This window comes from Anolis sagrei, chromosome 1 (assembly GCF_037176765.1).
Source record: "Anolis sagrei isolate rAnoSag1 chromosome 1, rAnoSag1.mat, whole genome shotgun sequence".
Taxonomy (NCBI): Eukaryota; Metazoa; Chordata; class Lepidosauria; order Squamata; family Dactyloidae; genus Anolis; species Anolis sagrei.
In genome coordinates this window covers 12539650-12547437 of record NC_090021.1, presented here as the reverse complement: position 1 = coordinate 12547437, position 7788 = coordinate 12539650, and the positions used below count along the sequence as shown (strand labels likewise).

General features: G+C 38.7%; 1 protein-coding gene across 5 annotated transcripts in view; it reads left to right on the top strand.

Moving 5' to 3' along the window:
- The first annotated feature begins 3055 nt into the window (after positions 1-3055).
- SANBR (SANT and BTB domain regulator of CSR) overlaps positions 3056-7788 on the top strand; it is a 56686-nt gene continuing 51953 nt past the window's right edge. For all 5 annotated transcript variants that reach the window (XM_067462794.1, XM_060754624.2, XM_067462792.1 and 2 more), the window contains exons 1-2: positions 3056-3107; positions 6218-6454. The gene's annotated coding sequence lies outside the window, so the exon portion shown is untranslated. The remainder of the gene's footprint in view (positions 3108-6217; positions 6455-7788) is intronic.

Here is a 7788-nt window from a genome sequence, read left to right as displayed (position 1 = left end):
GCGCCTCTGTGCCCCTGGCAAGAAAAAGTGTACTGCGACCGCTTACTTTGTGTAATGGATGAGCCGCCCCTGGATATTGGGTATTTTTCTTAGTTTCTGAACCCAATGTCTTTCTGATCTGTCTGTTTACACAAATGAAAGTTTGACTTCCAAAACAAATAGCTATGTAAGAAACAGGACACCCTTACCTGAAATAATTTATTGACATGTGTCTTTCCTTCTGCTATGAGATTGCTTGCGATTTTGACGGATGATCTTGTTTCTTGAATTCCAGCTTTTTTCCCAACGATGCAAGGGGGAACCCTTGGCTTCACATTGCAATGCGTACGGAATGAGTCGGGACCACCATATTTATATGGATCGGGAGCATTCATGGCATATACATTCTTTTTAAGATTACGAGACTTCGCGTGGGTCATGATGGCGGCCGTCAAAGGCTCTGAGGTATCTGTCAATAGAAAAGCCAACAGCAATTTCTTAAAAATCTGAAAAGGGGGTCATTAATTTAAAGATCAAAAGACCACAAGGGCCACCCATCCACCCATCATCTTGACATGCAGGAATATATATCAAATATATATCTATAAAAGTCAACATATGTATGTTGTTTGGACCAAACTTGGTACACGCACCCCTTAATTATCCAACTTAATTGATTGGTTTGAACTTTAAAAAGTACTTCTTTCAGTCTCAGAGCTGAGAAAAAGAAAATGAACAAAGCGATTTGGCTGTGGACTGGGAAACAGTATTGGCTTTTGCAAACTTAACTGTTCATCCTCCACAGAGGTTTCCTCCAGTTAGGGTTAGGTAGTCTGGATACAATTGGGCCGTCATGGTGCTATTAGACACATAACTGGAATTATAACTACCATGTAAATCAGCAGTTCTCAACCTTTTTTTGACCAGGGAACACTTTAGCAAGGGATAACTTTGGCCAGGAAGCACTTGGGCCAGGGAGCACTTGGACCAGACACCACTTTGACCAGGCACCACTTTGACCAGGCACCATTTTGACCAGGCACCATTTTGACCAGGCATCACTTTGACCAGGCACCACTTTGACCAGGCACCACTTTGAACTGGCACCACTTTGGCCAGGAACCACTTGGACCTGGCACCACTTGGACCTGGCACCACTTTAACCAGGCACCATTTTTACCTGGTAACACTTTGACCAGGGACCACTTGACCAAGTACCACTTTGACCAGGGACCACTTTGACCAGGCACCACTTTGACTCGGGAACACTTTGGCCAGGCACCACTTTGACTCGGGACCACTTTGGCCAGGCACCACTTTGACCAGGCACCACTTTGACCAGGGAACACTTTGAAGAGGGGCCACTTGGGCCAGGGACCACTTTGACCAGGGACCACTTGGGCCAGGCACCACTTTGACCTGGCACCACTGTGACCAGGCACCACTTTGACCAGGCACCACTTTGACCAGGGAACACTTTGAAGAGGGGCCACTTGGGCCAGGGACCACTTTGACCAGGAACCACTTGGGCCTGGGACAACTTTGGCCAGGCACCACTTTGACCTGACACCACTTTGACCAGGCACCACTTTGACCTGGCACCACTTTGACCAGGGACCACTTTGACCAGGAACCACTTGGGCCAGGGAACACTTTGAAGAGGGGCCACTTGGGCCAGGGACCACTTTGACCAGGGACCACTTGGGCCAGGCACCACTTTGGCCAGGCACCACTTTGACCTGGCACCACTTTGACCACGCACCACTTTGGCCTGGCACCACTTTGGCCAGGCACCACTTTGACCAGGGACCACTTTGACCTGGCACCACTTTGACCAGGCACCACTTTGACCAGGCACCACTTGGGCCAGGGAACAATTTGACCAGGCACCAATTTGACCAGGCACCACCACTTGGACCAGGCACCACTTTGATCGGGCACCACTTTGACCGACCACTTCTTCAAATCTGGGTGACTACACTGTAGAATTAACACAGTTTGACACCACTTTGATTTCAAAAGGGCAATGCAAGCCTGGGAGCTGTAGTTTTACAAGTGCCATCCCCCCTTCTTCAAATCAGGGCGTCTACACTGCTGAATTAATACAGTTTGACACCACTTTAAATGCGAAAGGACAATGCTAGCCTGGGAACTGTAGTTTTACAAGCTCCATCCTCCCTTCTTCAAATCAGGGCGTCTACACTGTAGAATTAACACAGTTCGACACCACTTTGAATGCGAAAGGGCAATGCAAGCCTGGGAGCTATAGTTTTACAAGCTCCATCTCTCCAACTCAGTTTCACACACTTTAAATGCGAAAGGACAATGCAAGCCTGGGAACTGTAGATTTACAAGTACCAACCCCCTTTTTCAAATCAGGGCGTCTACACTGCTGAATTAATGCAGTTTGATACTACTTTAACTGCAAAGGGGCAATGCTATGCAAGCCTGGGAGCTATAGTTTCACAAGCTCCATCTCTCCTTCAAATCAGGGCATCCACACTGTAGAATTAACACAAGGAGTTGTAGTTTTACAAGCTCCACCTCTCCTTCAAATCAGGGCGTCTACACTGTAGAATTAACACGGTTTGATACCACTTTAACTGCAAAGAGGCAATGCTATGCAAGCCTGGGAGCTGTAGTTTTACAAGCACTTCTCTGTCATGGCAGTGAAAGTGGCTATGGCAGTGAAAGTGGGTGCCAAAACCGCTTTAATTCTACAGTCTAGACATATCTGCAATGCTTCTGCAGGGCAAAAGGAGGCGCTAGGCCTGAGGCAGCCTCCCGTTGCTAAGCAACCAGATGCGGAAGTGAGGGTATCCTAGTGGTGGGGGGAAAAAGGCAAGGCCTGAGGCAGTCCGTTGCTAGGCGACCAGACGCGGAGGGGGAGGGGCTGAAGGAGGGGAGTGGTGGCCGCTGCACTGCGACAAAGCGAAACAGGGAGGGCGCGCGCCTCTTTCCCCCCTGGCCTTGCGATTGGTCCGTTTGGACGCGAAGGGGGCGGGGTTCGCCGCGCGGCTTTGCTTGGATTGGCTGAGCCGCCCTTGAGTGACTGAAGGGACTCCACCCCCCTCCTGCTTTAACTCCTTTTGCATGAGAAAAGAATGGAGGGAGGCTGGCAGAAGCAGGTGGGCATGCAAGACTAATATATATTGTATATATAATACTAATAATTTTTGTAATAGATCACATATAGTACAACTTATGGTATAGTACAATATATTATATAACACTAATAATATAATACACTGCACATATTGTGGAATAATAATATAATGTAATATAATAATATAATAATTGTATATTACTGCAATATATAATAATATAATGATTGTATATGATATATGATATGTGACATTGCTAATAATATGGCAGTATAGTGGTACAGTGCAGTCTATTAATATATAATACTAATATAATAATATAGTGCAATATAATAATATATAATAATATAATAATTGCATATTACTGCAATATATAATAATATGATTGTATATTATATATGATATGTGATATTGCTAATAATATTGCAGTATAGTGGTACAGTGCAATATATTCATATATAATACTAATATAATAATAATATAGTGCAATATAATAATATATAATAATATAATAATTGTATATTACTGCAATATATAATAATATAAGGATTGTATATTATATATGATGTGTGGTATTGCTAATAATATGGCAGTATAGTGGTACAGTGCAATATATTAATATATAATACTAATATAGTGCAATACAATAATATATAATAATATAATAATTGTATATTACTGCAATATATAATAATATAAGGATTGTATATTATATACGATATGTGATATTGCTAATAATATGGCAGTATAGTGGTACAGTGCAATATATTAATATATAATACTAATATAATAATAATATAGTGCAATATAATAATATATAATAATATAATAATTGTATATTACTGCAATATATAACAATATAATGATTATATATTATATAGGATATGTGATATTGCTAATAATATGGCAGTATAGTGGTACAGTGCAATATATTAATATATAATACTAATATAGTGCAATACAATAATATATAATAATATAATAATTGTATATTACTGCAATATATAATAATATAAGGATTGTATATTATATACGATATGTGATATTGCTAATAATATGGCAGTATAGTGGTACAGTGCAATATATTAATATATAATACTAATATAATAATAATATAGTGCAATATAATAATATATAATAATATAATAATTGTATATTACTGCAATATATAACAATATAATGATTATATATTATATAGGATATGTGATATTGCTAATAATATGGCAGTATAGTGGTACAGTGCAATATATTAATATATAATACTAATACAATAATAATATAGTGCAATATAATAATATATAATAATATAATAATTGTATATTACTGCAATATATAATAATATAATGATTGTATATTATATATGACACGTGATATTGCTAATAATATGGCAGTATAGTGGTACGGTGCAATATATTAATATATAATACTAATATTGTGCTGTGTTAATAATATATGTTATATATACATATAATATTGATAATAATATTATACTGCAATACAATATAATGCTAACAATAATACAATATGATAATATATAATGATAATATTGTAATATAGTAATACTAATAGGTTAAATATAATTACTATTGATAATATATTTAATAATACTGTTTTATTATTGCATATTTGTATATTTTAAGTTGTAATGTTTTTGATTGTGAGCTGCTTTGAGTTTACGTATAGAGAGATAAAGCGGGAAATAAATAAATAAATATTTGTATTGTTTTTGGTGTTGACAGCTTCTTTGAGTCTCTTTTAAGAAAGGAAAGTAGGATATAAATATGATAATATTGCTAAGACATTATAATCGCATGCACACACACACACATATATAAACTAGTTACTATAAAAACTTTATTGGAGGGTGAAAGCAGGAAAGCAGGATATAAATATAATAATATTGCTTACACACAAACATATATATTATATGATACATATATATTAATATGTATAAGTTAATATAGGAACTTTGTTGGAGAGTGAAAGCAGGATATAAATATGATAATAATATAGCTAAGACATATATAGAGCCACTATCCATGATGACTTTTGGACATGCTGGACTTGATCCTCTAGACATAGACGAGAAAGTATATATATAAAAATAATTATATATATATTAATATAGGAACTTTATTGGAGGGTGAAAGCAGGATATACAGATGATGATATTGCTAAGACACACACACACACACGACACATATTAATATATATACTAGTTAAATATAGGAACTTTACTGGAGGGGAAAGCAAGATATAAATATGTTAATAATAATGCTTAGACACATCCACCCACCCACCCACACACACATATTATGATACATATATATTAACATATATGTTGATATAAGAACTTTGTTGGAGAGTGAAAGCAGGATATAAATATAATAATATAGCTAAGACACACACACACACATATATAATATGATACATATATTAATCTATACTAGTTAATATATGAACTTTATTGGAGGGTGAAAGCAGGATATAAATATGATAATAATATTGCATATATATATATATATATATATATATATAGGAACTTTATTGGAGGGTTTTAAAGCACTTAATTCTTCAGCTGTATAAATTTACACGTAAAGGGGATTTAGTACGATTTTGTCCGCTACAAAATGATAAGTTGTTTTATTTCTTAATTGCTGTTTATTTATTACTAGCTATTTTATTTTTATTGCATCTTTTCCCCCCATAAAGAGGAAATAAGGTGGCAAAGTCTCCTCCATGCTGTTGCAATGCCTTACAGCCAGGGAAGCATCCCTTTGTTAAAAATAACAAATAATGGCTCTTTAAGGAAGATGGGTGTGTGTCTGCATAATAATAAATACCTACTTTTTTCACTCAAAGGAGACTCAAATTAGCTGTATAGTTTCAAGATACAGAGAAAAAAAAGTAGGATTTCAAGACACAGAAGAATGCAAGTCATAGTGCCTCCTGGAATTTATCAAATGCTTCTTTCGCCTCTGGCGCATAAGAGATGAGCAGCATGGGTTGGCGGAAGGAGAGATAGGAAGAAAGAGACATCCAGGTTATAGCAAGATGTGTGAATGGGTGGTGCCAGGCTCCGTTTAGAGTGCAACGCTATTCCTTTCTCTCTTTTTTGCTGTTTTTTCTACCAGATGCAAGCGCTAAGGTGATCCTGGACGGAGCGAGCCATTCACTGAGTCAGTGCCATGAAGCTGATTTCCTCTGGCTCTTTGTCTCCTCTCAAGATACATCTGTTTGGTCTCCTGTCTGCCCTCCTTTTTGTCTTCTCAGAGTTGGAAAAGAGGGAGACAATTTCACTGCATTTTTAACCCAGGAGTAATTTATCTATCCATCCTTTTTTCCTTGGATTCTGCCACAGAATATTTCAGGTAACTATGAGTGCTAGTTCTTCTTTTATTGATATTCTCAATTCTCTTTCAGCAACAGTGGGGTTGTCCGAAAACTAATGGGGGAATTGATATTTTGAAGTTTATTAATCCGTTTGCATTTGTGCACCTTTCACCGCTTTGGACTGTAATGAAGTTTTGGTTGATTGATATTTTGAAGTCTCCTCAATACTTTTGGAAGCTGCTGCTTTCTGCCACATGGTCTTATGATTTTTCTGAGCTTCAGTCTTTGCTGAAAAGGGTTAGGATGCAGTTCTCTATATGGGACAATTCCTTTCAATTCTAAGAACTTACTTTACACACTTACTTAGGCGATCCCTTGCAGCTTGAGGATGATGGTCCTCCAAGTGTAGTGTCTTGGCAGTGGGGTCCATAGGTGGCTGTGGAGCCCTATTCTTCATCTACATGTTCTTCTGCAGTGAGGACATCGGTTTCCAAGTGGAAGGTGGTCCTGGTGGGGTTGGCTTGATGTTACTTTACTTACTTACTTACTTACTTACTTACTTAGGCAATCCCTTGTAGCTTGAGGAGGATGGTCCTCCAAGTGTAGTGTCTTGGCAGTGGGTCCGTAGGTGGCTGTGGAGTCCTATTCTTCATCTACATGTTCTCCCGCAGTGAGGACATCGGTTTCCAGGTGGAAGGTGGTCCCGGTTGGCTTGGCTTGATGTTACTTTACTTACTTACTTGCTTAGACAATCCCTTGTAGCTCGAGAATGATAGTCCTCCAAGTGTAGTGTCTTGGAGGTGGGTCCATAGGTGGCTGTGGAGCCCTATTATTGATCCACATATTCTCCCGCAGTGAGGACATCGGTTTCCAGAAGGAAGGCGGTCCCAGTCAGGGTTGACTTGACGTGCCTTCCTCTTGGCACATTTCTCCCTTTCGCCCTCCATTCATGCCTCTTCGAATTCTGCAGCACTGCTGGTCACATCTGACCTCCAGTTAGAACTCTCAAGGGCCAGGGCTTCCCAGTTCTCGGTGTCTATGCCACAGTTTTTAAGGTTCACTTTAAGACCATCTTCAAATCTTTTCTTGTTTACCAACATAACGTTTCCCATTCTTGAGTTGGGAATATAGTAACTGCTTTGGGAGATGGTGATCAGGCATTCAGACAATGTGGCCAGTCCAGCGGAGTTGATGGCGGAGGACCATCACTTCAGTGCTGGTGGTCTTTGCATCTTCCGGCATGCTGACATTTGTTCACCTGTCTTCCCAAGAGATTTGCAGGATTGTTTTTAGAGGCAACGCTGATGGAATCGTTCCGGGAGTTGAGGGTGACATCTGTCGACATCCAGTAACATTATGTTTCCCGTTCTTG